The sequence below is a fragment of the Lonchura striata genome, chromosome 3 (assembly GCF_050655825.1).
Source record: "Lonchura striata isolate lonStrDom1 chromosome 3, ASM5065582v1, whole genome shotgun sequence".
Lineage (NCBI taxonomy): Eukaryota > Metazoa > Chordata > Aves > Passeriformes > Estrildidae > Lonchura > Lonchura striata.
The window spans coordinates 8,706,665-8,729,115 of record NC_140705.1 but is presented as its reverse complement, the minus strand read 5'-3'; the positions used below and the strand labels follow the sequence as shown (position 1 = coordinate 8,729,115).

The following is a 22,451-nucleotide window of genomic DNA, read 5'->3' as shown; positions in this document are numbered from 1 at the left end:
AAAACAAATGGGGGTGTCACATATCCAACAAGATAAGAGCTCCAAATCACAGATTTGTGAGCAAATACAGCGTTGAAAGCTGCTGCAAGGTTAGCAAAAGCTATAGAGTGAAAAGTTCTGGATTCAGAAAACCAGCAGTGACTCTAAGGGACAAGAAACTAAAACAAAGAACAGAGTTTAGCTGGAATTTAGAATGTTGTCTTTAGGAGAAAAAGACTAGAAGAAAATTATGGGAGATCAACAGCAGTTTAAATGATCTTTATTATGGAGAAGACAGAAAATTTCATGCATCATCTTGTTTTCAACCTCTATTCGATTGCTAAAACAATGGGCTAAATTTTATTATTGTGGAAATTATGCAAATTGTTTTGTAATCATTTACTTGATTCACTAATTACACAGGGTACCTGGTGACCTAATACAGTCCCTTATGATAATAAGGCCATCTAGATTTAGACACATTATCACATAGGCAAGCAAATAGAACAGCTCTCTCCTGGGTTTTCAGCTCTAGTTTGGAGACTGTTCTAATCAAAAGCTCTTAATCTGAACACACACAGAATACCTACAAAGAAAATATTGAAAAAATATTTTCATCTCTGTTGCAATGTATTTTTAAAGAAAAACAGTGTTGAATAATATTATCCTTTTTAAAAAAAGTAATTTGCAACACAGCTTTAATTTTCCTTTGCAAATAAACCTGTGCAAATCTAGTACTCCTCATTTTACACAATGCTCAAATCATTTTGAGTCATGAAGTTTAAATCCAGTTTAAAAAAAATGCATTATTTTGGTTTGGACACTCCTCTTTTTAGACTAAGTTTCCTATCATCAAAGCTAACATCAGTCCACTTTTATTTTCCCAAAAGATGCCTGCTATTACCTAGAAAAATTTTCTACTTTGATTTAAACTTGAATTTGCATAAAATAGGTAATATTAACTATATCTACCTACCCATATGTAGGTGAAATTTGCATGTTTCCTAAGGAAAAGGGCCTTGGGGAATGTGTTGCTCCACAGACTTGAAGGTGCTGCTCCGTTTTGCTGCAGATGATGAAAAGAAAATGCTGCATTCAGCGTCTCCATCCAGTCTGATCGACTATATATAAAGTAAGGCTCTGCCAAACTGTGTAGTCAAATCCATCTGTCTGCTGGGAGAAAAATCCTTAACAGTGGAATTTCACACATTTTTCAGACAGCTGCCACTTAGTCTTTGTATCCCTGAACATCAGGAAGGGAAACAATTACCAGGCCCCTGTTTCAAACACAGTAAGTGCTTTTCATCAACACTAACATTATCTTCCTAAAGTTACAGGCACAACAAAGCCAAAGTTCCCTTCTTTGTTCAAGTGGCCTTGATTTCTTTTATTATTACCCCTCCTTCCATCCTCTCCAAGTGTTCTAACTATTAAAACTCAAGCTACCTCATATCATAGTACCAAGTATAAGCTAAAATTCTGTGCTTTCGAAGTGTTAAGTTTAACTAGATTCTATTCTTACTGTCAGAGCTTTGGGTGTCTGGGAGAGAAGACAGACATCTGTGCAATTATACTTTTTGTTCTCTTGAGCAAAATTGCATTCACTATTTTTTTGAACGTTGTTACATAGTCATGCTACCAAGTTATCTCAGTTATGTTAGGCACGCAGTTCTTTTCAATTTGCCAGTCTAGGAGGTCTCAAAGTTCAATTGACTGACTGAGTCATCTACAATATAAGTTCCTCTGTCTGAACATATCACTCTCATCCTACATCAGCTTAGAGCCAGTCAATCCGTCAAACTTGGAACACATTTTCTCTAAAAACAGCCAATGATTTTTGACCAGATGAATCACAGCTCAAGCTCCATAGACTCTATTGACTAGCTCTTCACTGGATATAGGAAGAATAAAATTCAGTGGGTGTTTTCCACTCCCCTTCCTTCCTCGGCCTGGTGTTCTTTCATTGCATGGTAATGAAATCAAGTTGTTATGGCCTCAGTCTTACTTGCACCCATCTACAGATATTTAAAAGCACAGATCATCCATTTGGTATCAAACCAAAGGTCCAGCCAGCCCAGAACTTGTTTTCAGTAGGGATCAGAATCATATGTCCAAGAAAAAAATTATAAAAGTAAGTGCATATGATATACCCCCAAAGCATTCTGCTGGAGTTCAGAAATTTTCAACTCAAAGACCTTCTAAACCGTGGGTGATTTATTTGAATTGAAGTATCCCGAGGAATTTCTCTGCAATGAATTTATCCAGCTGTGCCTTCAATGTACATAAATGTTTAGTATCCTTTTATAGGAATTTCCACTACATCTCTGCCTTCACTTGAAGACCACCTTGAGTCTCCCACTAATGTCCAACTCTCTCCAGCATTGTCCTGGAGCAGACAGTGACTAACTGATCTACTCTGTGCTGTTTGCAACTTTGCTGACCTAAATCCCAGATTTCTCTTAACTCCCTTAACTACCACTTTTTCTGGGCTGAAGATCAAATTAATTATCTTCCATTTTCATTAGTCAGCTGTTCAATGCTTTTTAACATCTCTGTTACAATTCTATGAACTGTGTAGAGTCTTGCTGTATGATTCTAGAGTATAAAATCACAAGCCAGATTTATACAAGGACACAGCATTATTTAGAGTCAGTATTCATTATCATCACATGTTCTTTTTTTGATCTTTATTCTATTCTTAATAATTACTAGTGCTGAATTTTGATCATTAAGAAGAGTAGAGATGATATTTCCAAAAGAAACCCTATAATATGAAAGTTATAATATGAAGATTTCATTCCTGAGTGGTAACAATGAGCTGAGAGTCTCTCATTCCACATGTAAAGATTGAATTATTTTTCTGATGTGCATGACTTTTAAAACTTATATTTATTGGATTGTGTCTGCCATATTAATGCCCAGATACTGTCTTGTTACACCTCTATACCATTTTTTCATTTTGCTCTCAGCCACATTAGTCCTGTCCCTCAAGGATTTACAATCTTGGTTGCTTTACACCAGAACAGCACCACCTCAGTCATAGAGACCTCAAAGCCATTAGTCATGTTTTCTTTGAAACATCATCTACACAGCCACAACTTACCGTCAAAACTAATTTCCTCTTCCTGTGAAACATTTCAGGTTCTTAATACAACCCAAATTTCTGTGTGAAGAAGAAGTGAACAAGCCTATGCCATGAGCTGAAGAGAAAGCTATAGAGAATGCCTAAACACATCAAGCTCCATAAACCTTGAATTCAAAAACTGTAAACCTCACCTCTTGGAAAAGCAGAGGTTTTAAATGGCTGCTTAGGAGCTAGGATGCTCTTGGTCCTGCCATCCCTGTGCCCGATTCAAACTTATCTGGTGGAGGAAAACCTGCCCGTGTGCCAGCTAAGGAGAGGAATCAGTAGCTCCCTAAGAGCTTAATCCTCCCTGATGGCAAATTTACTTTTGAACTGCTCATGTAGTAGGTGAAATCAAGTTTGAGGAAGAGCTACAGCTGATGTAATAGAACAGGCAGAGTCAATGTCTCCCGAAGGGAAGTTTAACTGTGAGCTGTGCAAATTCATGTTGTTATATTGAGTGTACACACAGAACATGAAAGGCAGGATCGCTTTTTTTCCTGCTATTAAGTACACACATGCTGTCAGTTCTTAAACTCATTAACTCCAGGACATTTAAGTTCTTCCAGTTTTCTTCCTGATCCTACTGAGAGTTTTTTATTTTTTATAAATTAACTCATCTTCAATTGCTTTGATCCCCTGAATTCCCAGTCAGTTCATTCCCTGATGAGACCAGAGGCTTAACTTGTTTCCACTTGAAAATGAGTATATATACACACATATGCACATAGAGTGAAAGTGTAACTTGTAACTTTTCCAGTTCATTATTTACCCATATATTTAGTTTTCATCTTCCCTTTGGGGAGTAAGTTCCCTAAAGTACTAAGTTTTAATCATAAGACTCATGGCTTTTTGCTCAGTGCCAAAAGCACTGTTTCTAATAACATTTTGGCTCTGCTTGTGTATCCAGAGGTCTACTGCTTTGGGGGAAGGAAAAATGATTGCTTTCCAATATCACTGCCCAGTGTAACACATATCTTTGTAAACATAGGATAGGAGAAAGTCTGCAAAGAACACAGCTGCCCTCAGCCTCACCGTGCACAGGGTGAAAATCTGTGCTCCTTGTTCAACTTAGAATTACTAAATATTTACTTTTTTTGCAGTTTTATCCACTCTTGTTTTGAAGAAAAAAAACATCCAAACTAATAATGCTGCTGGCATTGACCTTGTCCATGCTGTACAAACTCTGCCTTCCACTTGCAAACTTTTATAAAGCAGCCTAATCTTTTGCAGGTCTTGCATCTTTTCAAAATCTTAGGTGTCTTGCATCTCTGTATGATTTAGTGAGGATTCTGACTTCAAACTCTGCATGATTTTTCACTATTTTCTCTCTCTGATTTAATTTTCTTTTTTCTGCAATATTTTGGTTTCCCTGGCAGAACGTTAGCACTGCTAGAGTCTTGTCTGTCCAACATGGAGTCAGTGGTAGCACATTTTTCTGGGCAAATATCAATTGCTGTGTCAAGAGCCTGTTCTAGAACAGGCTCATCTTTGTGTATACTTTGTCTAAAATGTCTTATCTCTGACCTTTTTTCAAGCCTATTAAATGTATCCCTGATAAAATGATGAGGCTGCTTTTTCCAGACTCAGAAAAGTCAAAAGATCACCTCAGCCTTTTTGTCCACTCTGCCATCATCACTCATATTTCATTTTCAGAAAAGTATAAATATTTTTAAAACTTATATAATTAGTTCCACAGCTAGTCACCTATGCATGACTAAACTGAAAATTACTCAAAAATGGGACTACTCCACACTAGGCTATTTTCAGAAATAAAGTTACCATATGGATGTTATTTTATTTGTTTTTATGGTGCATATTTGTTGTCATATTTTTTGTACATTCACTTGATTTTTTTAATCATAGAATTATACAATGTCCTGAGTTGGAAGGGACCTTAAAGACCATCTAGTTCCAAGCCCCCTGCTGTGGCCAGAGACACCTTTCACTAGATCAGGTATCTCAGAGCTACACCAGACCTGCCATTTAAAACTTTCAGGGATGGGGCATCCACAACTCCTCTGATATGAATATTGGAGTTCTTCTGTAGTAAAAACTATTTTTCTGTAATTTGCTTTCTGACTTCCCCATTTCTAGTGTTTTGGTCCTGAGAGGTTTAGCTATATCATTCCTTAATTTTCTCATCTCTGTTTTTTCTCGAGGTGGTGCTGAATAGAGAAAGGTAAAGGAAATACTGTGCAAAAGGAGCACCCAAGTGGAAATATTCTCGATTATCCTGTGTTCCAGTTCCAACAGCCTCTAGAGCTGCCAGAAAGGCTGAGCAGACTGTAGTGATACATCCACTAGAACAGCCCCAAAAGGCTTCTGTTTTGAGACTTTCTCTTGTGGTTGCTCTGTTTTCCTTGCTCTTGTTGATTCATGTAGCTGTCTGAATCATTCTGTGTGACCACTCCAACTACATCACACTCTGCTGTCTTCATCTCTGTCCTCTTGTGGGCTTGCAGGGAGACAGGTGAGGTGTGGCTAGAGAGAGCAACCAGGCAAGGCTCCAAGCGCAGTGGAACTACCCCAGACCAGAAGAGCTTCCAACATCTCTGCAACATCACTTGGTGCTAACAAACAACTTAGTCACTTTGGCTTGCCCCTGCTTTCACTTCAAAGCTCTTTTCTCTTAAATTCCCAGTTTGTGTGCTGTTCAGATTTCAGTTTCCTTCTTAAACAGATAACTCCAAGAGGAAACCAAGACACAATGACAAGATCACTATGACACTCACTCCAAATCAGGTACATGGGTACCACATCATTGTTTTTCTCTGGCAGTGATATTGTTCTAACAGCCTCTAAGCCAGCCTTGTTCTCTTCACCCTTGTAAGAGCACAAGACACAAAATATAATGCTGGAAAAGCACTGCTCTGATGAGCTCTGACATAACCTTTTCATTCTTTTTGTTCCTTTGAACTGAAATAAAAAGATAAGCAGACCCCAGAAAATAATGAGTATGTGTCAGAGACACAAGAAAACCAAAATGCTCTGAAGGGCACCAATACTGATGGTCGTGTGACATACAGATAGGACTGGTGTCCTCTGGAGAGTGCTAGGACTGCTCAGGGAGGGCAGGAGCGAGGCCACATCAGCTGGGATTTTCTCCACAGTGGGGTAGTTTCCAGAGGTAAGTACCTCTGAAAAGCAAACTCCAGGTTTTCTGCTCAGTGACTGAATGGAAGTCATGCTTCATCATTGCCCAAATTTGAGGCGGCACTGTGTGGTAATAGCTTACCTCTAAAGATTATGCATCTATAACTCTGCATATTGTTTCTGGATATTTGAATTTTTATTTGTCAAGCTGGTAGGGCTGTGGTTTCAATGTGAAAATATGACTGGAAATTTTGTTATTACAGAAAATATTTATTGGGTTTTCATGTCAATATACTTCTCAGAGTAATTCTAGCACAGTGCTTTTGAATAAACTGAGCTTGTTCAGATTGAAACTGAATTTAATATTAACCTCAACTCTAGAAGCACAACCTATGAAGTTGCCACCAAAAGAAAAATTACTTTAATATTAGAAATTACTAATATCCAGAATGTTTAACTTCTCATGTTTTCTAGTGTTTTACTATTTTATTTATAGAGCAAGGTCATAATATCTTTAATATAAAATTCATATTACTGTGTAGTATTAAAAAGGGGGAAAACCAGAAGGGCAATACCCAAGTCATTAACGGGAAAATTGGTTTATTTTCCCTTAAGTGTGCACATTTTCTGAAACCCTGAAAAATTTTAACCCATTCAGCAAAGACAAAAGTATTGAAATCTCAGTTTTTCTAGGATTATATAAAGTTTTTCTGTCCCTCTATAATGCTAAGTGTGACTTGCCTGACCAAGTGTAGATAACTCTCTCTAAATTAGTCATACTACCTTCTTCTAATAATCAATACAGACGATTAAGAATTACCAAGGTAAAATTAATTTCATCCTAAAGGAGATGTCTCCATTTGGTCAAATGAATTGTGCCCTAAAAATATTTATGTTGCTCTATTGATCACAGGAGACACAAACAAACTTGCATAGACATAGACATCTATTTTATATCTTAGCTATATAAAAGCAGCTGCAACAAATCGAAATTCAGGCATTAATTTTTGGATTGGTCTTCACACACAGCAGAAGTCATTAGATTGGGTAAAATGGACTGAATTACTTTCTTTCAGGGCAAATACAGGAATCAAAGCATGTTGCTAAATAACTCTGACTCATTATTACAGCTACTTATTTCTCAAAGAGAATGTTCAAAATTAGTAGTCCATTAAAATTATTTTATATTTCTTTGGTTTTGCTTTTTTGTTTTCCGATCAAGTTCTAAATTTCTTTTGCTCTGTATCAATAAACTACAGATACTACACTTCAGATATATACAGTTCAAAATAACTCAAAAATTGAGCTTCTTATGAAGCAGGAGCCTGTTCACCTGAGGCACCAAAAGAGTATTTTTAGTGAGAATATGCGGATCAGGATTGTATGATGCAAGACATACATGATAATAGCAGCTTGAATGAATTAAGTAACACAATTTATTTCTTATCTGAACCATGCAGCACATAGTCAGCAAAAATGTCTATGGGGTTTTTATGCTTTTTTTATCATGACTATATTATTAATGGTTCAAAACTATTCACAAAGGAATAAACAGGTGCCCTTATAGCCTTGCTCCACCGACATTCTCTTCAGGCCATTGGAAAATAATTTATTTGCTATCCTGAATAAATCATTATGTTTAAGAGGATGTATGGAAGAGAGTTTAAATAGACATAACTATTGTAAAAGGCCTTCTCCAGTACCCTTAACTCCCTAGTTGGTGCCTTTCCTGCAAATAATTGACTTGCAAAAACACCAGTCAAGGATATTCTTCAGCTGTGTTGTGGGATTTATATTCCTAATCTCAAAGGTTTTTAGTTGATTCTGGCAATTATCATTATTTCAGTTGAACAGTGAGGGTGACTTCTGACAATGGCTGATGGTAAAACTGGCATTTTGCAGTTGAATATTGGTAGCAGCCCAAGTGATTTGCAATTATTATGTAGAAGTGAAGGGTGCTCTGAAATTGTGCATGTCTGGAAGACTTCTTGAATAAGCTGCACATTTCATTGTACACACAAAAAAAATTGTTTGCTAGTAGGGCTGTTGCTCTGTGAGGCTCACCAGGAAAATTTTGCTCACAAATGAAGCTAGCCTGGCTAAAGACCAGGGAAAAGATAATTGACGATCCTGGGAGGAGGTAATTTTCTACACAGAGAAGTCTAATAACCACTCAGAAAAACTATATATTTTTTCCTTTTTTAAAATTTGTATGTCTTTCTTTTGCATTATCTTTTCAGGGAAAAAATTCTGGCATAGAATTTATGAAGTAAAAAGCTAAAATTTAATATTTCTGTTTTACATCCTATGCCAGTATCTATCACAAAAAAATGTGCATGTGATAAAACTTTGGCAAGATATCATAAGTGGGGTATCCATCCCAGTGAATCCATCCAGGAAGCCAAGGCTGGAGTATAAGGAAACCAGGGCTGAGCTGAAATGGAGCCTTTGGACCATTTCCCAGGAGGGCCTGGGAAAGCCCCAGGTGAGGCTGACTGGGGACCAGAAAGGCCACTTATGCATCTGATCAACAATTAAAAACATACTTTTCATTACAATGTAGTAAGAGCTGATAATTGATAGATCATTTGATTTGGTACTGATCTAAACATTTTTATAATTTCACTTTTCCTATATTTTGGAAATATCAACCTCTTACAACATTTGGCTTTTTCCACAGGGTGCTCTTGATCTTTGTTGTAGCAGGATTAGTCAGACTTAAAATGGAAGATATTTCTCCATGATGAGACAATAAGTCAAACAAAGCAAGGTAGGAATGTCTGAGTGCTTAGAGCTAGAGGAACATTGGCTTTGACCTCTCTGAGACCTCTCTCTGATGTGGTAGACATCTGAGTGCACAGGCAAGATTTCAGCATGCTCCATGAGCCAAACAGGAATACCTGCTAATGAGTAGTCCATTTTCTAAGCAAATGCTGAATGGATGAAATTAAATATGCACATTAATGCTTTCTAAAACTAGAAGTATTTAACATTCCCAGTGATGCAGAAGAATGTTCTAGCCCAAGTAGTCAGAACATTTCTGTATAGACTAATTTATGAGCATAAAAGTAATAATATTTGATGTACCCAGGCTATTCATGTGCTGATTTTGCCTCCCCCCTTCACTACCTGTTCTCTTTATAGAGAAACTATGCAAATATTTCTAAATGTTTCAAATACATTATTTAAACTAACTAAAAAACTAAAAATGAATTGTATCTAAGAGCCCAAATTATGAAGCTCTCAGTTCAGATACAGATCTCTCTTTGCTTTAAGCCTTGGCAGGAAATAATAAAATCTGAAAGTCCTTGTATTCAAAAATGACCTGACTTTGGCTTTAGAGTCCATAACTCCCCATCTCCCACCTTTGCTGCTGGATTCTTAGAAGAAAAGCCCACTTTCATGGAAAAAAAGAAAGATTTCCATTCAAAGCAGATGAGGAAGGTCACGGGTTTTATCAGTCTAATAATCAAGCTGAATCATAGACATATTTCCATCAGCAAGTTTAATTGGAAATTCTAATGCATTTACTCAAATAACTTCCAAATAGGAAGGTGGCTAACTATAGTTTTTATGTATTTATATATATATCTATATATAAATATATTTATATATATATATTATATCTACTCCATTCTACTCTATTTTCTATTCCATGAGGATTGAAAACAGATGTGGATTGAAAATGGCTGGGAATTAGATTATCATTTCTATGACGACAGATTAAGAGAACTGGGATTGTTGAACTTTGAAGGAAGAAGGCTTAAAAGTACTTTACCAAAGCATGTAAATCCCTGAAAGGCAGGTGTTAAGAGGTTGAGCCCTGCTCTTTTCAGTGGTGCTAATTGACAGGAGGACAATGAGCACAAATTTAAACACAGAAGATTCCCTCTGAACAGCAGGAAATATTTTCATCCTGTGGGGGTTATGAAGAAGTAGCATAGGGTACCTGAAGAGCTTTTGGAGCTTTTGGTCCTTGGAGGTATCCAAAAGCCATGTAGACATGGTCCTGGGCTTCTGTCTCCAGGTGGCCCTTCTTGAGCAGAGAGGTTGGACCTCCTGACCTCCAGATGTCCCTGCCACACCTGCTCTGGTTCTGTGTTTCAGTATTGCCATCAATACCTCATGTAGGTCACCTCTATACTTTTCAAGTTTTTGAAACTTTCAACACAGTTTCAAAGTGGGAAAGGGCAAACAGAACTTCACCAAAAAAAAAAAAAGGTTTTCTCTTTCCTCTTTACTGAAGGAGTAATTATTTGCTGTTGCTTTCCAAAGACTGGGCAAAAGAAAATAAGAAAATAAAAGAAAAGACAACAAAAATTATTAAAATTATAAAAAATGAAGAAATATTTACATGAGTAATTTTAAAAATTAAAAGTATTAAAATTGATAAAAATAAATTCCTAATAACCAACAAAAAGATGGGGGTTTCTATCTCACTCCCTCAAGAATTAAGGAAATTAGTTTTCACATCACTGTAGACTCTGAGAACAACAGATCACTTCAACCTTTTGCATATTTTACCACAGCTCCCACATGCCCCTCTTGGAGACTTCTTCCCTTTCTCTTAACCCCATTCTCTCTCTTCTAGAATAAGCAATTCTAATTATTTAGAACATTTCCTCAGAGGTGATGTTTTCCAGCCTCTAATCATCCATGTATGCCTCTTTTGGATTCTGTCCAATTGAACTTCATCTTCTTGAAATGGGGATAATACCCTAGATGCTTATTCCCTTCACAGGGAACAGTGAGCAATAATTACCTGGTTGTCTTTCTTGAGCATTACTTTTCCTATATTTCCAAAGGTGATTTGCCATTTTATCAACAACTTGTTGATGTTGTGTCCAGTTTTCTGTACACTTTAGCTCCACTGATTTTTGCAGTGGTGTTGCCTAATTGGCTAGTCTTTATTTTCTATGTGTGTAATTGATTTCATAAGGTATTGAACATAAGCTTTTTGTTGAATAATATTTTGACAACTTTGAATCTATCCATCTTCCAGTATATTGACATCATTTTAAATTTGAATCCTCTGCTCCACCTAGCTTAAACCATTCCTACTTTAACATTAAAAAAAATCATAAATATAATGATTTCATTACATAATTAGTTGATATTTACCAAAAAAATTTAGCATATTGCTTCAAGCAGTGGTTATATATAGAAGTATTTCAGTTAGACTTTGATTTTCTTGTGTTGATATCTTATGCCATAGTATTGAAATTTCTACTTCTGCCAAATGGTCCCCTGGATTGTTTGGAATTCAATGATTTTAAGAAGATTAAAGCATATTTTATTGATTTAACCTAGAAGCTATTGTAATCATCTGAAAATCTAAAGATGCAGCATATACTAAGAGAAAACTTGGATATCATATTTACAATACGGTCAAAAATCTAACGTGTGACCCAGGTAATGTTTTATACCCAAATAGAAAAGTCCAAAGGTTCATGGATTGTATTCTCTATGGGTAATAGGAGAGTAATATACCTTTTATTACTAAAACAAATACTCTGGCTTCCAATGTAGTAAATGGGGACGATAAGTAGCTCTAAAGGCCTCTAAAAGAGGTTAGACCGATGTTAAGCATTTGGATCCTATCTTTATATGATTTTCAAAAAAGGAAACTAATTTCATGTCTCTTCCTTTAGAAAATCATGTCTCCACTTACACTTGTATTGTGTTTGGAGAGAACTGAAGTGATAGATCAAACTACACAATGAAGGTAGCTTGTAAGAAATTGATACATTTCAGAAAAAAAAAAGTGTTTACAAGCAATCTTTTCAAGTAGTGTATGTTATGGAGAAAGGATTTAAGACTCTCAGGGAGACTCTATATCACATCAATGCTGGAGCCTGTATCACCAGAGAGAGCCCAGAAACAGAACACAAAAAACACAAATAAAGGCTTTACATATGCATCACACTAATGCATCTAGATGGTTCTCATTCCCAACCTAACAAATTCCCACCCTTTAATGCAGATTTTCCAACTTGGAATCCAACTACCTTAGTTGTCTTGACACCATGCTTAAATCACACTGTATATGTGTGCTAGAAGTATAGTAGTGGAAGGATGTATTAATAAATAGTATTTTCTTAACCATAACTTTTATCATTTGGGAGTCAAAATGAACATTTCTGAGGATAATATTCGCTTGAGGTGAGTGAGAAATACCTGTTATATTGAAAGATGCCACAAGAAAATTATGTCTTCTTGCACTTTTTTTAATCAATAATGGGAAAGGAGAAAGGGTAGGTTAAAATACTTTCTAATATTATTTGATTTGTATTTTTGTTTTAGTTTTTCCAGGAGACTCTGTAGAATTACTATTTTGACCTTAGTAATCTAAATCACAGGGATGAAGACCATAACTGCAACATATAGCATGATTTTTTTCATTCGTTGCACTGTGGAGATGAGCAGATTGAGACCAGCCCTGCAGAGAAGGACTTAGGAGTGCTGGTGGAGGAAAAGCTAGACATGACCTGATCATGTGCAATCACACTCCAGAAAGCCAAATTTGTCCTGGGCTGCATCAAAAGAAGTGTGGCCGGCAGATTGAGGCATGCAGTTCTCCCCTTCTCTGCATTCATGAGACCCCAGGTGCAGAACTGTATCCACTCCTGGTATCCCCACACAAGAATAATGTGGACCTGCTAGAAAGACTCCAGAGAAGGGTCATGAAAATGGTCACAGGGCTGGAGCACCTCTCCTATGGAATCAGGCTGAGGGAGCTGGGGCTGGAGAAGAAAAGGCTCTGGGGAGCCTTTTTGCAACCCTTCAATACTTATAAGAAAGATAGGGACAAACTTTTTAGTAGACCTTGATGCAATAGGAAAAGGGGTAATGTTTATAAACTGAAAGGGGATAGATTTAAAGTAGATATAAAACTATATATATAAGAATTTTTTTCTTATTATTATGGTGGAACAGATTGCTCAGAGATGTGGTGGATGTCCCATCCCTTGAAATATTCAAGGTCAGTCTGGATGGAGCTCTGAGCAGCCTGATGTTGTTGAAGGTGTTCCTGCTCATTGCAAGTGGTTTGAACTAGATGACCTTTAAAGATCATTTCCAGCCCAAACAATTCTATGATTCCTTTCCATTTAGGTCCTACAGGGGCATTTTTAGCACAGCATATTTTGAGCAAAAATAGAAAAGCGTAGTCTTTCATACATTCTTCATACGTGGATATTCTCTTGTAAAGCACAGAAAAGAATGGGTCAGGAGCAGAAGTCTGAGCACCATTTAAACCTTCAGTTACAGGCTGAGTCGAATCCATGTCCCCAAAGCATTACTTTCCTGATCGTAGTCTGAAAGGTGCTGTATAATGGAACATATCTGAGGTTATTGCTATCCACTTTCAGAGCAGTGTGATTGACACTGGCATTGTAAGCTTCCTTTAATTACAAGATTGCAGTCATAGAGGACAAACCCTCACCCTTAGCAAAAGGGAAATATGATTAGTTAATTCCACAGCAGAAACCAGGCTGGGATGCAAGAGAGCATGAAAAAGGTCTACAGAACTGATCTACACAGGGAAAATAAGACATACTGAGAATACGATGTCAGATACATGAGAGAGAGGAAGAAGATGGAGGTGGGGTTGAAACTTCAGACATACCTATGTTAAGCTTATTTCATCCCTAAATTTTGTAAACTTGACAACCACATTTGCTGTCAAGAATCTTACTGCTGTACCACAACCTACATTGGGACTATTGGGCCTTATGTAGATATTTTATACACGCAGATAATTTGGTGATTGGATATTTCCATCAGCATTTTCCAGCCATCCAGGAAAAGCCATCCCCTTTCCCATTTGTGGCCAGTAAAGTATATTTGACTTGTGCAGTACAAGTTTGCTTTATTGTCCCACAGTGTTTAGGGGCAGGGCTGCCCAGCACCACCTTCAGGAAGTATTAAACACTTTCATCTCAAACCTGATTTTTACTTTTTCCATTCCTTGAGCAATTTTTTCACTTCCCACATCTGCTTTTCTCCACTCACATCACTCCCAAATAATTTTACTTCTTCCGTATAGCCACAACAAAGTCAGAAACACAATCATTTACCTGCAGCCTGAACATTATTTTTCTGTACCATGCTAACATTGAGATGAGCATAAAAACATAAAATATCTTTTGAAAACTGAAAATCAGCAGAACACATGTTTATCTAGTGTGATGTTGCACCATGGTAAAGACTTCTTGAACATGAATGACTTCATGGCACCAGGCAGCAGCTTAACAAAGCTGCCCTTTTGGGTCCTGAAAGCCTCAGTACAATTTTACATCTGTGCTAATTAGTTCTGCTTCGTAGAGACTACATAGTTCTCAGCCCCCCACCTAGATCAGTCATCTCTGGGACCATATACTGCAAGCACAGAAAGATGTGTTTCTATGCAAAAAATATGAAGATGTCATGAATGGCAAACCAGAATTAAATTAGATATTTCTTTTAGAATCTTGGAATAAATGCATCCAGTTTGCTTTATTGGGTGAATCTAGCCTTACTGGGTGAAGGAAAAAAAAGAGAAAAAAAGTGGGAAATTATCATTTTATCTAGTAGCATAAGCCCCAAATCAAAATTTTGCTTGAAAATTTTAACAGATATACATGAATACATAATCTACTAAGACCCTTCAAGAACATGATTATTCTTAACAGCATTAGTTCTTCTCATGTTTAAGATTAAAAATATTAAAATAGGTATGCACTGTTTTGTGTCAAAGTGAAGACAACCTGTTTTCTATATAAACCTAAATATTTTATGCATTCAAATGTAGAATCAAAAATCAAGTGAAGATTTCTCTCTCTATCCAACAAGTCCAGTGATGTCAGTGGTGTTCCTGCTATAGTTAGATCTTCTTTGTATGGGTAAAATTGGCAAAACTGAACCCTAGTTTAGAAAGAGATAGGAAAATTGGAAAATTGTTTTAAAATTTGTTGTTGTTGATAAGCAAAGAAAGCCCCAAAACCAACCCTTCTAAGCCTGTGTGAGTATAGCTGAAAGTGATTTATTAGCAAGTAAGCTGTCTCTACAAGATCACTAGTTCCAGAGGGTATGTTACACATTAACTTCATGTAAATACATGTGAGGGAGCTACTCCATTAGTTATAATGAACCAATCAGAAGGTGTCCAAAAGTAAGTAAATAAATAAAAGTCCATGAGAATGACTCTTAACAGCACTCAGAAAGAAATACTCTGAAAACAAGTGAAGAGAGAGTGAGAGACATCTGCCCTTTTCAGTGATGGTCTTGAAAATTAAAATACATGTGGTTGGAATTTAGAGTTGGAAATAATCAAATAGTCACTTTTGACCTCAAATTCTGTCTGTGACAAAAATTTTAAAGTACATTATTTGTTGGGTTTATTTGGACTATCAGTCTCCCAGATAACTGAGGGGAGAGAACGTAATTGACCATTAATTGCAGAAATTTTTTTTTTAGATTTGCACATGTAAAAATATCCTGTTCCTAATTGGGAAGGTCTGATTCATGGTTTCAAATCCATAAATACATATCAGAAGAGGTTTAAGAACAAAGGCATGGCCATAAATATCTGGCACAAATCTAGAGATTCTTGTAAAATAAAGAAAGCAACAGTTTGGGAAATCAGACACAGAGGAGACTGATTAAATAAAATGTCCAAAAGGCTTTTTTGTAGCCAGCAGGGAGTAAAACTGAGCTGGAAACTCAGTTATCACCACTGCTATCAGCAAAAATCTTGACTTATATGTTTTACCATTCTAATTTTTGCACCAGCTACTAAGTAAGACTACTGAGTTGCACAATATTAGTGTGAAAAATGAATGCACTTTTGTATTTTATGAATATGAATGAAACATCCCAAACTGGCCAAAATTATCTCTTCCTATTCTATAAGGAAAAACTTCTCAAAAGCAACCCAACCCACAGCTTTTTAATTTTGCAGGGCTTAAGGGAGGGAGAATTACAGCATCTGGCTTGAGAGCTTGTATACCAACTTTGTTCAGCCCAAAGCACATTAAAACAGCTGAGTTACAAACCCCACAGATGGAAAAGGGGGTTGCTGCAATGATGTTCTTTTAAATGCAGCCAAGTTCCTTGGATACTCCATAGAACATAAATTGCTGAAGCACTCAAGTACTTAACTAGTTACAGTATTCAAAATTGGGTTTAATTTGACAATGCTGTAGCTCAGCATTGTTTGCCTTCCAATTATATACATTGATTAGACTTTGAACATAATGAGCTCTTGCCTGAAGGGGGTCTGACAACAAAAGCAATATTTTAGAAACTCAGGGCTGTAAGGTTGTAAAGTGAAAACTTTGCTTGAATACAGTCTAAAAACAGGCTGTTTTAATAAGTTAATAGTCAAAAGTCCTGTGGTTAGGAGGTGCATGGTTTGGTTATAACTCCTGGTTCCATATAAGTAATGCAAATGTTATTTTTATTCTACATGCACATTAAACACATAATCCCCATTCCTGTTCAAACGACCCAGGTAGTAAACACTCTAAATGTATCTTGGGTTAATATGCACAGGATGGAAATTAGGTTGCACTATAGCATACATTACAATAAAAACTAGCGAAGTGTGTAATTACTGTTACTGTGCTGTATGTTACCATATATATGGCTCAGTGTAGCCACAGCGGTAACCATCTTAGTGTCACTGTCTTAATTATAGCAGTTTTATTGTTATTATTATTGTCAGTCTTTAAGCTTTTACTAAATCCAAAGCTCATATTCAGCAAAGCACAGAAGCATGTGTTTCATCTTAAGCAGGTGTGTAGTCCCACAGAAGGTAGTAGAATTACAAGAACTTCAAAAATACACTTTTTGGAATGAATGGGATTAGTTACATCTCTCAAATTAATGATAGGCACACCAGGGATTGGTATTACCTCCAAAAGAAATATTGATTCAGTGAAGATTTTAAGCCTGAGCTTCTTGTTGACTACAGGTGATTTAATTTTCATCAGCCCAGTTCTAACAAGTCATCTATAGTCTCCATGTCTGCAGTGTCATGGAGCAAGGCTGCAAAAGAAATATGCCTGATGCTGACAACTGGAGAATCCAAATCTGAAGCCCTTTAGGTGTAGCATGCCTAAAAGCCTGCCTCTATGGTTTATTTTAGCTATTTCTGCTATATTTATTGTACTAGTGTTGCTGCTCTTCTCCAGATTCCTGACAAATACCATGTATTTGTAGATTCTCAAATGAAATCAGGTCAATATATCCGTGCCAAGATAAGGGATAATGGTGGCAGGATTCATATAGATAAAGCATTAGAACTACAAATGGATATTAGCATCTGAGTCTAAAATTTCAAATACCAGAAACACTTGAGGTGCTGCCTAACTCTAGGGGTTCCTAATGTCCCCTTCTTCTGTCATGAGAATAATGTATTCTACCTGTAAATAACTGAAAATCAGTATGATTCACAGCACATAGTACAGCTATGAAGATATCCTACCATAAAATTCTATAGTTTAGATAAAATAATTATTGCTTTATTGGTATGGCAAGATGTAACATATCTTCTCATGTTGCAGTAAAAATCTTTTTAAAATACAACCATTTTTTCAATTTTTGTTTAGCCTACACACTAGTGTGATGACACCCACACCCTAAGGAACTCCCCTACCTGGATGTTTGGCCTGGATTTGACTAGAAAGCACTTAAACAGTAATTTGAGTTATAACTAGAACTGATAATGAGAAAGGCAGCCTTTCCTTTGTCCTTGCCCCTCACTGCCAACAACCACAAGAAATAAGTGTGATGCCCAGAGGAAATAATTGTTTTTCTCAAAGAACAGTGCCTGAGAGAAATGTCTGCATGTTCTCTAAAGGCTGGTTTTCTGAAGGAAGGACAATAATATTGACCTTATTCTGTGTATGAATAAGTTGAAATTTTACCTTGGACAGACTAAGTTTTCAACACTCTTTTTTAGCATTTCATAGAGTCACAGATTGACTTGGGATGGAAGCGACCTAAATGACCATTTCAGTCTCACTGCCATGGGTAGAGACACCTTCCATTAGACCAGGTTGCTCAGGGACCCATCCAGCCTGGCCTTTGCCATTTCCAGGAATGAGGTATCAATTACTTCTCTGGGAAACAATGTGGGTGCTTCACCATTCTCACAATATAGAATTTCTTCCTAATATCTAATATAAAGTGGCTTTCTTTCAGTTTAAATCCATTCCCACTTGCCCTGTCACTCCAGGCTTTTGCAAATAGTCCCTCTCCGTCCTTCCTGGAGGCTCCTTCAGGTACTGAAAGGGCAAGTTTCAGTCACCCTGAAGCTTTCTCTTCTCCAGGCTGAACAATCCCAATTCTGTCAAACTTTTCTCATGGTAGATGTTCTCCCTCCCTCTGATCTTGGTGACCCTCTTCTGGACTGCCTCCAATGGCTCCATGTCCTTCCTGTGCTGGTCACCTCAGGGCTGAATGCAGCACTGCAGGTGGAGTCTCACCAGGGTTGAGCAGAAGGGCAGAATCCCCTCCCTGGCCCTGCTGGTCACAGGGCTTTGGATGCATCCCAGGCCACTGGTCCACATTTTTGGTTTTCTGGGAGTGCTCATGCCTGAGTCATGTCCAGCCTCTCATCCACCAGCACCCGCAAGTCCTTCTGGGCAGGGCTGCTCTGAGTCTGGGACTGTCCTGATACTGGGGGATTGCCCCAGCCCAGGTTCAGCACCTTGTCCTTGTCTTGTTGGAACCTCATGAGATTCCCATGGTCCCACTGCTTGAACTTGTCCAGGCCCCTCTGGGTGGCATCCTTCCGGTGTGCCAACAGCACCCCTCAGCTTCATGTCATCTGCAGGTTTGCTGAGTGTGCACTTGGTCACTTTACCTGTGTCATTAATGAGGATATTAAATAACACTGGTCCCAGTACAGATCCCTGAGGGACACCACTTATCCCTGATGTCCACTCTGAGCACTTCACCACCACCTTCTGGATGTGACTGTCCAACCACTGCCTTACTCACTGAACAGTCTGCCCACCAAACACGTCTTTTCAATTGAGAGAAGGATGCTGTGGGGGACCGTGTTGGCAGATCTGGGTATTTACCAATAAATTATATCTGTAACCCTTGCCTTGTCCACTGGTGGAGTAACCCCATCACACAAGGCCACTAAGTCAGGCAGGACTTGCCCTTGGTAAAGCTGTGCTGGTTGTATCGAATCACCTTCCATTTCATTGTGTGCTTTATCTCATTTTATCCTGATTCCCATTAATTTTCCTTCAATCAATTTTATTGTCATATAAATGCAATTATTAAGATGAACTTTTACCTTTTGTTAACATTTTATGCTATTAAGGTGCCATCAGCCACTTTAAGTTGTATAAGTCCTGACTCTGTTTAATAAACACTGAAACTGTACCATGTAACTTCAAAGTAGAACACATTTGTTATTATAAATATGATGGCATTGGTATAGTGTCTGTACCAAAATTTGTTGTGTAGAGAATGAAAGCTGGAAATATCGATCACAAGTGCTGTCTTCTTGCAAATATACCAGAGTAGTCCAGGAAGAGGAGGTGGATTGTGTAAACAGTCTAGGCAGCGACTTTATTTCATTTTGCAGATATTTACTGCATGAATAATGTATAACATTCACAAAAGGAAAATAGCAATTCAAAACCTCTACTGACTACAAACTGGGCCTATTTTATTGGAGAATCAAAATTATCTGATGATTTTCTTGTAGCTGGATACATAGCCATAGCATCCTCAGATCTACAGCTAAGTTTAAAGTCACTTACAATATCCCTGGGATAGAGCAAAAGTCTTTTATTGGGAAAAATGCAATGAATATTCTTGCTAAGAGAAAACAAGGCAGCTGAGAGTGTTGCAAAGATTAGATGGCTTGTAGCTAAAAGAAAAGAGCTGTATCTTGCAACAGGCAGTGTAAGAAATAGACCATTTCACCCAAGGAGAGAATGAGTCATTTAAAAATGTGAGTGGCAGTTCATTCCATAAGGAAAAGGAACTGAAAGTTCACAGGAATAATATGTGAATAAAAATCTGTAAGCTGTTGAGAAAAACAAAATGTCATCCTCCACACAGAATTTTGCAACACCCAGGGAATTGAAAGAAGAGTGCATTATTCCAAGAAATGCTCTACACAAAACTTTGGCCGCAGCCTTCCAAATGTTGACTGTTAGAAAAAAAGAATATTTTCAAATGATTGCCAGTAAAATAGCAACATTTTCATTATACAGACAGCTGTGGGAAGGACCATATTTATTTCAGAGACTCACTTCTCATGCCAGAAATGGTGGGCAAGATTCTCAGCGCTGTGATTTCACATAACTTGAACTTCTGCATTGGCTGAATATTTTTTAACTGAAATGTCTCAATGAGCTGGCACTGTTCTCTATATTTCTAAAAAATCCAGCTATAAATGATATGAGGGGGAGTGCTACACCCATTTTTAAGCACAATATTGCCAAGTATTGTATCATCTTTGAGTTAAACACTCCAGACAGATGGATAACTCAGGCAGATAAGACTGGGATTTGCAGAAACCACTGAGATAAGTGGGAAAACACCAGAACTAGGAAGGATAAACTAGTGGAAAAGAAAGATAGGGCCTACACCTATTCTCTAGGAAATGTTCTTGCAAAATTGAGTGACATTTTTTTCTATGAATATTAATTTCTCTTTATAAAGGATTATCAACTGAAGTGAAAAATTTTACACAAAAAGGAGATAATTTTAAAAGTAAAAATATTATATTACATTTGTTCTCAATTAAATGTTTCATTTTTATAATGTCATAACATTTCATTTTGACATTTTTAATGAAACTTTGTTAAGTTTTTCTTCTTAAAATGTCATTTTTTCTTGAAGAAAGATCAACATTAGAAAAGGTAAAAGGAAAATTGGACAAGATAATGTAAAACTAATTGAGTTTTGTGGGTTGCTGTTTTCAGGTTGTTTGTTTATTTGTTTATGTTTGGTTGGTTGGGTTTTTTGAGTGTTTTTTTAGTTTGAGTTTTTAATTTTATTTACCAAAATATATTTGTGTTATTTTGATGCATTTTAAAATTTTCCCGCTGTCTGTGGATGTTTTACTACTAAAGCAATTTGAAAACACATTGGCTGTGAGTAGACAGTGAGGCATGGCTGTCACTTATGCACCTGAAACCAGTAAATTATAGTGTAAAATACTAAACCAGGAAACAGAAAACCTGTTTCATGTAGATTTTTTTACTAAATAGAAATACTTTTAAGAAGATACTGTTATCTGGTAGAGGATAACAGTAGGTTCTGATTCAACCATTTATTCTAAATGACGAAACACAAATAAGTTCCCTATCCTATCTCTGAAAACCCTAGCCATAAGGTTATTTGGTCTAATAGACCAAAGCTGCTTCAGAACCATCCTATCTTTATTTGTTGTTTGTGACCTCCTGATCTTGACGTCGTGGAATTTGTACCACCAAGAAGCTACAGCAGCAGAATGACAGAAAGGTAATCAGAGGTGAGGTAGGGCTCTGATGAGTCTGCTAGTTCTTAAAATTTGAGGTATACCTTTTGACACCACAGCTGGTATAACCCTTGTACCTTTGGTAAATACAGGTTCCAGAATGTATCCAAGTGAGGTGTCAGGGCTGGATTACAAAAGCTTAAGCAGTGGGATTCATCACAATTAATTTCAGACATATGTATAGGAAGTGAATCTCAACAAGTAATTCTCAGACATTTTTATAGTCAATGTAGAGAAATAGGATCCTCCACAGGATAGTTCATTTTACCTGTTGTAGACATATCTCCTAGCTTCAGCTGACTTGCACCTGGAACTAATTTTTCTGCAATGATTGCAGAGACAGCATGGGGTGTCTAGCTCAGATTTAGATCTCTAAGTTTTAGATATCTAAACTGAAACTTAAACTGAGGTTAATCATACCAAAAATGATAGGTAAGAAATCAAGGAGTGGTAGAAGTGCTGAAATCTCATGGCATGCTACTAAGCACATCTGGGAAGGTGTGCCACAGTGCATGTAATTTTGATTCATTCTCCTATTATGAAGATGAGGGTCCTGTCAGAGACAGTAGACAGAAATCAAACTATCAGATAGGAGACAATGGAGATGTTTGAATTCTGTTTCTTTTCCCACTCTTGTCCCCAAATGTTTCAAATGCTGAGTACTTAGATATACATCTTCATGTGTCTGGCCTTGGCTAGCCAGAGAAATGAGCCACCCTGCACAATATTCTTACATTCCTTGTTAAACACAGGGAG

The 22,451-nt window shown here is 37.1% G+C and overlaps 1 long non-coding RNA gene across 1 annotated transcript in view; it reads right to left on the bottom strand.

The window, feature by feature from the left end:
* LOC116183450 (uncharacterized) overlaps nt 1-13,146 on the bottom strand; it is a 230,104-nt gene extending 216,958 nt beyond the window's left edge. Inside the window, exon 1 of the long non-coding RNA XR_014953551.1 lies at nt 956-13,146. This is a non-coding gene — a long non-coding RNA (uncharacterized LOC116183450). The remainder of the gene's footprint in view (nt 1-955) is intronic.
* Between the last annotated feature and the right edge of the window lie 9,305 nt (nt 13,147-22,451).